Below are 11005 nucleotides of genomic sequence, written 5' to 3'. Positions count from 1 at the left end.
CAATAATTTAGTGGCTGTTTCCAAAGGCTCCTCCAAAATAAAAACCAAATCATCTGCAAAAGCTTGTAATTTATATTTCTGATCTTTTATCTCCCCATCTTGTTTAATATTCCTGGCCAACACTTCCAGTGTAAGAATAAATAACAAGAGAGACAGTGGACATCCCTATCTTGTACCCTTCCTAATCTCAAAATTATCTGTATAGTCTCCATTTATAAGTATCTTTACTGATTGTTCCTTGTAAATTGCTTGAATTGCATTTATAAAATTTTCACCAAAGTCTATCACTCGCAATTGATGAAACATAAATTGCCAGTTAAGATTATCAAAAGCTTTTTGTGCATCCAAAAATATCAATGCCATTTGTTTCCCCGGATGTTTTTCATAGTATTCTAACACATTTAAAATAGTTCTTAAGTTATTCTTTTATTTTGATCTGAATGAATAAATTCATTCAAAAATTTCTTCATTCTTTCCACTATTATTGCTGTAAATATTTTGTAGTCCACATTTAATAGTGATATTGGCCTATAGTTTTTAATTTGTGTGAGATCAGTATCATCTTTAGGAATCAGAGAAATGTTAGCTTCTGTCCAGGATTTTGGTATTTTCATCCCCAAAAAAATTTCATTACAAAGATCTTTCAGTATTGGACTTATTATATCTTGTAAAGCTACATAAAATTCTGCTGGTAAACCATCAGGTCCCAGAGTTTTATCTTTTTTTTTTTTTTGTCTTTTTATAGCCTCAGTAATTTCCATCATTGTTATTTTCTCGAAAGAACATGTTTATTGATACAAAGTATCAGCACATCAAAAGTGAAACCAAGTCTGGCTTCTGATTTGCGATCTTGGCGCCAGCAGACGCGCGGGGAGACCACTCTCTTCACCATCCGGTTTTCCTGCATCGGAAGATACTGGAAAGGGTCGAAAGTCACCCTGGAGGGGCAACCACCGCTGAGGAGGACCCTCGACAGATCGCGGAAGGGCAGTAGCCTTTCCATTTGATCTGAGGCAACTCCTTTGGACCGACGAAGAATAGATCGGCCATTAACATGGCCAATCACCAAGCCGTTCCAGCCAAAAGCCACAAGCATTACTAAGCACAAAACCAACATGGAGGAATTGGGTGAGACCTTATCTTACCTTTCCTGCTTCCCAACTACTTTCCTGTAAAAGCCTTTGGAAATACTTCCCCCCCCCCCCTTAATTCTGCAGCTTCTGCCTACTTTGGGAATATAAAGCTAAGGAAAAAAAAGAACAACTAAATTAAATGATTAAATATTTGGACTTGTAATTTCTGGATACCTGGGCTCCCAAAAGGTTTTTTATTCTTACAGAGACTTATTATTTTACCTATTTGCTAAGCTGGAAAAAAAAGAAAAGAATATTTCTTTCTTCCTTTTTTAAGCCGGATAAAAGCTCAACTTTACATGTTACTGGGGACATCTTGTGGCAAACTTTGGTACAGCAAGTGAATTTTTTTTCTGACAGGGAGACTTTTGAGACTAAGATTTGTCCTTGACATTATCAAAAAAGATAAGAACTTGAAACAGCTGGGTGGTGAAAATAATTCTCTATTGTGGAGGTGGACATTTATTGATTTTTATTAAAAATAGCATCCACTAAAGGACTATCTGTAAACACCACAGAAATGCAGGAATACCACCCACAGCTTAACTACAAATTTATACTTGAAAAAATCCTAGAGGCTACTGAGCTTGTTGTAGAATTATGAAACTTGAGCCAGCACTTTAAGGAAGGGAAGGTTTATTGCGCAGGTTCAGAGAGCTAAACAAAGCAAAGGGTCTGAACCCTGAAAGGGGGTCTGTAAAACATACTTATACTCCTTAATACGTATACATTTCCTGAGCACACAATATTCCTTACATGGCTATTTTCTATACATCCTTATCTTAACATATTGAAAAATACCAGACAGTTTTGACCTAACACGTGATTCTGTAAAACAGGATATGGTCCAGACTGAACCAGGCTAAATTGGTCACTAGCTGAAAAACAGGAAACCTTCTGCAGACCCAGCAGTTTTCAGAGTTTCAATATTTTTCCACTTTAAGCGAATAAATTCCAGACTGAAAGGTAAAGGCGCCACCTTAAAGCTACAAAATGTAGCCCAGACTTCAACAGATGAACTTACAACTAAAAAGGCAACAAAAGAAGGAATTAACACTAAAGTGGACTTTAAAAATACCAGCTACAATCTATTCAGAACCCTGATACCCCAACCTTGATTTCATCTAAAAAATCTGCAATTCTAACAGCAACAGAAACTGAAGAAAGCAATATTAAGATGGAAGGTGCTGAAGACTTACATATACAGTACACTGAGGTTAGATAATCCAGACGATCAAATAACAACAACACTGAATATGACTTTTTATTTAAACCAGCTGAAACCAGAAGAAGAAGACTAGCCTGAACTCGTGATAAATACACCAAGCCAAATATGGAGATTCAAACTATCAGGCCAACAATCTAATGACTATGAAGGGACTAGCTTTCTTGACAAGTTGATAACTGGATGATCTCCCTTGATTCAAATGACATACGCAGGAATGGAGATCCACCCGAGGATTTAAAGGCTCTGCTATGGAAGCCTGCACAAAAGGAAGGCCAGAGTTAGACTTAAAAAATGGTTTTCTTTATGTGACCTTTAATGGAAGAGCCTAAAATTTCACTTAATGGGCTAAGGAGATTTTAAAAGACATTAGGATTTAGGCCTACAAGGGAAATAAATTAGTTACTAGAATAATAGTTTTGAATTATAATATAGAAGATGTATTCAGATGATAAAGGTTATTTTATAAGTAAGTGATGATATTAGAATGAGAAGTAAAATATGATTGTGAAATAAAGTAAGAATTTATCTGAATAAATAATAAGTGTATTTTAGATATGATAACTATTTTGTAATGAACTAAAGGAACTGTGGGCTATCCAAAACCTAAATACTATGGACATTAAGCCAACTGGAACACTAACTGAAATTAGATAAAAGTTAAAAACAGGATATGGAGGTGTATAAGTCAAAATATATTGATAAATGTTTCAACTGATTGAGTTATAACTAGCAATGTATTAATTTGAATGTGATATAATAACCAAGGGAAACAGAGAGGAAATTTTTGATGATGTAAATTGACATATGAAAGAGCTTGTTATGGGACTATGAATTACCCAACCACCATGTTGCTTCCTTAATACCTGAAGCTTTGTAAAATTGGAAAATTAATAAAACTTGTTTTTTTTAAAAAAAAAAAGTGAAACCAAGTCTGAATAGAAACGTAACAAGCTCCAATACAAAATTAAGAAATCCCACCCCTAAAGCTATGCAAGCTACTATGTTCCCCAATACATCTTCTTGGCAAGCAGCCGATGACCTTGGTTCCCACGTGAGAAAATCTGTTTAGTCTAGTGAAGCACCTGGTAAACCCACCTCCCTCCGTGCTATGTGTCAAACAAAAGCGAGTAGGGAAAATGGCTCAGCCACACTCATTTTCAAAATTGACATCGTGGGAGACTTGCGCAGCAGCAACAGCAGGAGGCTGAGGCACAGGGAAGGAGACAGGCAATCCCGATATGCCACCCACTCTGTCCCACCATCTCTCACCTTGCCCGTGGCTGCACCAGGGCAGGCAACCGCACAGTGCGTTGGGATTGCCTGCTTCCCCCCATGCCTCTGCCTCTACCTGCTGCCTGTGCCACCTCGTGATCCTCCTGCGAGCCTCCTATGGGCCAGGCAGCAGCGCTACACATCCGGATTGCCTGCCTCCCTCATGTGCGTCTGCCTCCACCTGCTACCAGTGCCACTGTGCGAGCCTCCCGTGAGCCAGGCGGCCATGCAGCACATCTGGATTGCCTGCCTTCCCCCTGCCTCTGCGTTGACTTACCTGCACTGTGCCAAGGAGCTTGTGGGCTGCAGTTGGTGCTGAACACCGTTGGCCCCCGTGCACTTGCTGCCTCTTGTGGTGGCCATGTCCATCCTCCCAGCTTATTTTGGGGGTAGGGTTTATATTAGGCCCACCCCAAAAAATCAGGCTAGGGTTTATGTTCTGGGTCTTTGGGGAAACATGGTATGTAAAAAATAACTACATCTGTACAGAAATACACAAAAACAAGAATGAAAACCTTCTTGAATACTTATGGGTTAATATAAAAGAAAATAGGAATGTCATTGACATAGGTTTATACTACAACCACCCAACCAAGCAGAGGAAATAGATGAAATTTTGCTAACCAGTTAGCTAATGTGTACAGGAAATACAAGCTAGTAATAGGGGACTTTAACTACCCTGACATCAACAGGAAGACAATCTCTGCATCAAGTGGAAGCTCAAACAGGTTCCTGATGAACTTAGCAGACAACTTTTTTATCCAAAAGATTGAAAAGGTAACTAGAGGGTCAGCTATACTGGACTTAATTATTACTAATAGGGATGAAATAATTGAAGGGATGGACATTGCAGGAACTTTGGGGGAGAGTGACCATGTCATACTGGAATGCAACATAATTCAGGCACAAATAGTAAAGTCAAACTAGTGTCTTAAGAGAGTTATCTTCAACAAACCTAGAAATAACTTAGAAAGAATTCTATAGATAGAAATTCTAAAGAGGAAAACAACTCAGGATGTTTGGGAAACTCTGAAAAACAAGATTACAAAAGTCCAGTCTAACAGAATACTACAGAGAAGCAAAAGCAAGGGAACCCAGAAAAAATCAGTATGGTTGCATAAAGAATTCTCTTATAAACTGAGAGACAAAAAGGACAAGTATAAAAAATGGAAAGAGGGACACATAACTAAAACAGAACACCAGCAAATAGCTTGTATCTGTAAGGATGAAATCAGGAAACTTAAGGCTCAAAACTAGCTAAGTAAAAACAATGTAAGATACTCTTAAATATTATTAAGTCTGACTTAATATTAAGAAAACGATATATGATGTCCCTTTAACTATTTAAATGAATGTAATGCATGTGCTGATGTTATGGGTGTGCTAAGGATCTAAATATGCATGCACTTTTATGTTCAAAGTATCCCATGTTGTTCTGTTGAAAGTAAAGTCTTCATCCTGGTTCATCCAAGCCGGGGATAAATAAACAACATGGCGACTACTTTAGAAAGAAGGTTGCAGTTTACTGAAAAGCCAGAAAGATGGTTCTTGCAGGAAAGACCAAAGAAAAGAAGGAGTGAGCAAGCACATAGATAGTAGGTTTCTATACCCTCTAGCCTTTTGTTTGGAATAGTTTCCTGTTCCTGTATTGAGGCTTTGTATTTCCTGTGTCACATATTCTGACCTAAGCCTGGGTGTACCTTTCTAGTATTCTTGATGGTAGGTTAATCCTACCATGTCCTGTCTCAAGTGGGATATGCAGATTTTAGGTCTTTGTCTTCTTGATCTCCTAGCTGGGGCCTTTCTGATGGTTTACATCTGCATTTGTATAGGACTGGCTTCTGCTTGGGACAGAGAGACTTGGGGGCAGGGTTGGTTTCTGCTTTTTAAAATCCTTTTGAGGAAATATATTTTTCTGCCCTTTTAATATTTCTTTCTCTGGGGAGCTGACTTCCCTCAGTTCATTTATTATTTCTGAACGATTTTCGGTAATGTTGACTAGAAGGCCTCCGAGGTCCCTTTCAAAATACTAAATGTGCATGAATTTAGCATTTCCCTCTAGTCCCCACTTTGACATCTTCGTCCAAACCACGTGTGCTTCCCGCTTTTCCTTGGAACAGTGGTTTAGTAGGACCATTCCTGTTCGCCTCCCTTCCTTACTTTCTTTGAGGCTCATGAATCCTTCGGAGAAATTCAACAAGTTAAGTAAAAACATCCTTCTAAGCTTTATCCCTTGAACTCCTAACCGTCACGAGGAGAAAACCGACAGCTCACGCTGCCTGCAATCGAAATCAAGACCCGCCCAATACCAACGAGGATCGACTTCGAGAGCCCGCTCCCCATCACCATGGCAACTGCAAACCTCGCTAGTCAAGGCGAAGGTAAGTCATGTGCTCCGGAAGAGCTGCCTTTTGGCGCCCCCTCTGGCCGGAAGTAGGTCAACGGGACGACAAGGAGGGGGAAGTCTGAGCTAAGGAAATTAAACATTCGGCGGAACCAGTCGGTTTATATCTGGAAGCGGCGTTGACTTCGGGGAAGGCGATCTGCCGAGGGGGCGCGGTGGCAGCCCTTTGGGCCCCTCCCCTCCTGCCTGGGTTTCTTCGCGGCCGCCGCCGGATCCCGGCTCCGCCCCCCCCCGTCGCTGGGAGGGCTGGTCTGGGTCGTTGGCGCGCCCCCTTTGGGGTAAACGCTAGGCCTAGCTGGAATCGGAGGTAAGGAAGTGCTTCCCGACCAGGACCACACCTGCAGGTTACTTTCCCTCCTGCAGCCATTGTGGTTCCCGCTCCTCTTTTCGCCCCATGCAGTTTCGGACCATTTTTTGTTACTGAGCTTATTGTTCGTTGTCTTGTTTTTTTTCACCGGTCTCTTGATTGCTCACGCAATGAGTAGCGGTATCCCGGGTCAATTGTTTACTCTGTCTCGCTCTAGACGTGCCTGGTTTCTGTGATAGTTGCACTTGAAACACGTGTTTCCCGCGTTAATATTTTACCTGCACAATCTCTAAGACATTCTTATAAACAAAGCTTTCAGTAGTTTTCGCAGAATGAAGGCTTTAGCACTCTACCTGGTCCTACTCTGCTCTACTATCTATTAAAAATCCTTTTTGGAACCTAGAGAAGAAGTCTGTCGCTTTCTGATTAACTGCCGAAAAGCATCTGACCCGTTTCTTCTGTAGAATAAGATTCATTTAGATTCTTACTGATTGAAAGCATCAAAAGTCAAGGGAGTTAACTCTGGAGCTGGCAAATAAACTTCCAAAATCTAAATTTATTCCATTCAGAAATTCAAGATGTTATTGGGGATGGATAAATGGCAGATAAAAGGTATTAAGAAATGCATCAGTCTAAAAATAAAAGTTAAAACATAATTCACCTCTAGTATCTAGACATCCAGTTTAGAACTAAGGAGAAATTTCCTGGCAGTGAGAACAATTAATCAGTGAAACAACTTGTCTTCAGCAGTTGTGGGTGTTCCATCATTGGAGGTTCCTGCTTGAGCAGGAGATTGGGCTAGAAGACTTCCAAGATCCCTTCTAACTCTGTTCTTCTGTTACCTGTTCTTTCCTTAGGATTTGTCCTAATTAAAACAAGTTCTAATTTTTTTTCTTGGAGAAAGAAACATTAGCTCCTTAAACTTAAACTTAAAATTGTGTCAAAATCAGTTGACAAAGATTCATCCTTTTAAGGAGAATGGAAATGCAGGGAGTTGAAGATTGATTCAGAAGGCATGGGGGAATTACGTTATTTCTTTCAAAATTTATTTCCCCTGCTTCTAACAATTGTTTAATTTAATGAGGTTCAATTCCTTTATTATAACTTTCAGTAGAGAAAATACAATGAATACAGTTGCCTTAAGAAAAGGTTCTCCAAATAATAGCCATCAGCACCATTTGCTTGCAGAAATGACTTTTAATGTCTGCCAGAGTACCTGAGCTAATTTTGCAATATTTTTGAAATTTTTAACTTTACATTGACATGAGTCAGTGCAGAGAGCACGATCCCTATAAATGTTTAGGATTGTGCTTGAAAATTTGTTCTCCCCCCTCCCCCGGTTAGGGGTTAGAATTTTCAGGTGGGGGGGAGAGAGAGACAAAAAGTAGTACATTTTTAAAACACCATTAAAAGGTGAACTAATATTGTGTATAAGGTGCTCGGAAAGAATGATGCGAATATCACTTTATTGCTGAGTTGCTGAAACCCAGGGTCACATGTAGGCTCTAAAAACTCGAGTATGATTCTCAGAGGCCTCCAAAAATTGTTACTAAAGTTGTTACTAAAGATAAGATTTTAAAGTTAAATTAACTAATATTTAGAAGCTTGGCTTTTGTTTGGGCATAGCACTCAAACTCTAGATCAGTGGTTCTCAACCTTTTTAATGCCGCGACCCCCAACCGGTTGTAAGTCGAGGACTACCCAACCGGTCATAAGTCGAGGACTTTCCCTGCCCGGGAGCGCTGCACATGCATGGTGCTGCCCCCTGCGCCGGCCAAGGTGTAGCTGGCAAGTGGCAGAGACGGAGCAGGCCAACCACCGGCTGGGCCACCAGCTGGCCCAGCCCAAGGGAGGTAAGGCACCCGCTGGAAAAGGGGGAAAAAATGGCGGACAGCCTTGCTTGGCCACCCCGTGAAATGGTCGATCGACCCCAAATGGGGTCACGACCCATAGGTTGAGAACCACTGCTCTAGATACTGTAACTCTTTTTTTCCAGAAAAAGAATTTTGCACTAATGTGCTTGGCAGAGGCAAGTTGTATAAACTTTAAAATAATTTACTTTGGTTTGCTGATAATTATAGGTTTGTAAACACATTGTGTTATGATTAAGTCTTAATAGCACTATAATGTATTTTGAACTAGTTCAAGTTTTGGAGTTATTTCTGAAGATAACCTAATTCAACATTTTGCAGCAAACAAGTTAAGAAAATTTGAGTGTTGCCAGTTTGTCTTTGGCCCAGAAATAATTATAGCTGGTATCTCAACAATAAAAAATAATCTGGTAGTATCTTGTCAAATTAGCAAATTATTATAAAGCACTTCAGAATAGTCTTAAGGAAGGGGCAAGATGTTCCAAAGAATTATGGCAGAAAAAGCTCTTCCGGACCTTGCTAGCTAAAATCTTCTGAGCGACAGGGCCTATAACTTGCCCTTCTGCTGGCGGGGTAGGGGGGGGCAGTCCCATTGTTGTGAGGTGGTTTCTCAGATCAGAAAGGGACAACTTGCCACAGCCAACTCACTGTGGCCACCTTGCCATGGGACAACTTACTGCAGGACAGTTTTAACAATTTTATTTAATTATTTAAAATAAATAAAAAGATATTTTAATTTTTGCACTTCACATTTCATTCTGTCCCTCCTTTTGCATCCTTTCTTTAATGATTCTATTCCATTATTTCTTTGATAATTGTAATTCTTGTCCCACAGTGAGTTGTCTTGCGGTGAGTTGGCTGTGGCAAGTTGTCCCACAATGAATTGGCTGTAGCAAGTTGGCTGTGGCAAGTTGGCTGTGGTGAATTGTCATGGACTCTTCTTAGATAGCCTGGACCCATGCCATGCTGGGTTTTAAAGGTGATAACCAAGACCTTGAATTGCACGCAGAATCCAACTGGCAGCCAGTGCAGCTCGCATAACAGTGATACAACATGGGCCAATCTAGGGCCCCCTTCAAATTGCCTGTGCTACTGCACACTGCACCAATTATAGCCTCTGATTGCTCTTCATGAAGAGTGCATTGCAGTAGTCCAGACATAAGGTGACCAGGGCTTGAATGACTGAGTGCAGGGATTCCCGATCTAGGAAAAGACGCAACTGGTGCACAAAATGAAGTGGAAAGGCTTTCCTAGCCTTGACTACCACCTGCTCTTTGAGCAGGGGTTGTGAGTCCAGGAGAAACCCCAGTGTAATCCCATCCAGAACTAAAGATGTTAAGAGTCCCAGATCCTGAAGCTCCATGTACCCAAAGCTATTCGATTTTGCCAGGATTCAGCTGAAGCCTGTTGTCCCCCTCATAGTCTCCTGGCACCATGAGAGGGTAGCTACATTACTTGGATCACCAGGGATGGAGATTAAAGTTGAGTATCATTAGCATCATTAGATACCTCATCTTGTGGTGGCAGATGATTTCATCTGGCAGCTTCATGTAGATGTTAAAAAGGAATACCAAGCCCTGCAGCATGCCACAAAAGAGCAGCCATGGGCTAGATCTTTCACTGCCTATCACCACTGATTGGGACTGACCTTGGAGAAAGGAGCCAAATCAGCACAGCAATGCTGCCCAGGCTCAAACCCCATAAGTGCCCAAAGGGATACCATGGTTGATGGTATTGAAAACAGCTGAGAGGTCAACGAGAAAAGAATGATTACAATACCCCATCCCACACTTAACCAGAGATCATCAACAAGTGCAACAAATGCTGTTTCTATCCCATAACTGGGCCTGAATCCTGACTGAAAAAGAACTACATAATCTGTTTCATGCAGGGCCCTCTGAAGCTGCCAAGCAACAACCTTTTCTACCACTTTCCCTAAAAAGGGAAGATGGGAAACTGGATACTTTATTTTTCAAGGAAAATGCTGTCTTCCCTAGAATAGGGTGAACTCTGATACCCTAGGCAGATTGCTCCACTCTTATGCCATTTCCCTCTTATCTGGATTAGCTTTTGGTTCATCTAGTCCAGGTATGTCCAATATGTGACCCACGGGCCACATGAGACCATAGACAACTAGTAATGCAGCCCCACAATATATAGTAAAAATATTAAAAAATAAAGAAAATTTGACCCTTGGCACTCTCCATGCCCCTCTGTTTTGCATCACCTCCTTCAGATCCGCCACGGTTATCCCAGTGTCATTCTTTATAGTGTCCAGCCAGCAGGTACTAGGGCAGCCCCTTCTCCTTTTTCTGCTGATCACTCCCAGCCTGTTCGATTTTTCGAGTGAGTCAGCTCTCATGACATGACCAAAGTATGGCTCTGGAAATCTTGACTTCAAATTATATTTTTTGTGAGGTTCGGTCTAGGATTTCTTTGTTATTTTTGCAATCCATGGGATGTGAAATAGTTGCCTCCAGCACCACAGTTCAAGGGCATCCATCTTTATCCTATCTGCCTTTTTTAGAATCCAAGTTTGACTGAAGCAAATCCTTTAGGAATCCTCTCTCTTTGTTTGATGATTATAACTCATCCTAGAAAAATCAAATCAGATAGGATCTTGCACATTGTGATCTTTCTATCCAGAAATATTTATACTTGGACTATGTATAGATAGATAATTTCATAACAATTCAGTAGTAAAACACAAAAATGAATGAAATAATCGGAATTTTAAAAATGAAACTTGCAGTTGAGTCCCTGTAAAATGGTGTTTCCCTCTTAGATATT

General features: G+C 40.7%; 1 protein-coding gene across 10 annotated transcripts in view; it reads left to right on the top strand.

Annotated features, from left to right (window-relative positions):
- Positions 1 to 6064: 6064 nt before the first annotated feature.
- Positions 6065 to 11005, top strand: part of PHC1 (polyhomeotic homolog 1) — a 155943-nt gene continuing 151002 nt past the window's right edge. For all 10 annotated transcript variants that reach the window (XM_039366533.1, XM_039366534.1, XM_039366532.1 and 7 more), the window contains exon 1: positions 6065 to 6344. The gene's annotated coding sequence lies outside the window, so the exon portion shown is untranslated. The remainder of the gene's footprint in view (positions 6345 to 11005) is intronic.

This window comes from Crotalus tigris, unplaced genomic scaffold (assembly GCF_016545835.1).
Source record: "Crotalus tigris isolate CLP2741 ecotype Arizona unplaced genomic scaffold, ASM1654583v1 scf7180000020347.5012614909:4044961, whole genome shotgun sequence".
In the NCBI taxonomy this organism is placed as follows: domain Eukaryota; kingdom Metazoa; phylum Chordata; class Lepidosauria; order Squamata; family Viperidae; genus Crotalus; species Crotalus tigris.
This window is presented reverse-complemented; position numbering and strand designations above follow the sequence as displayed.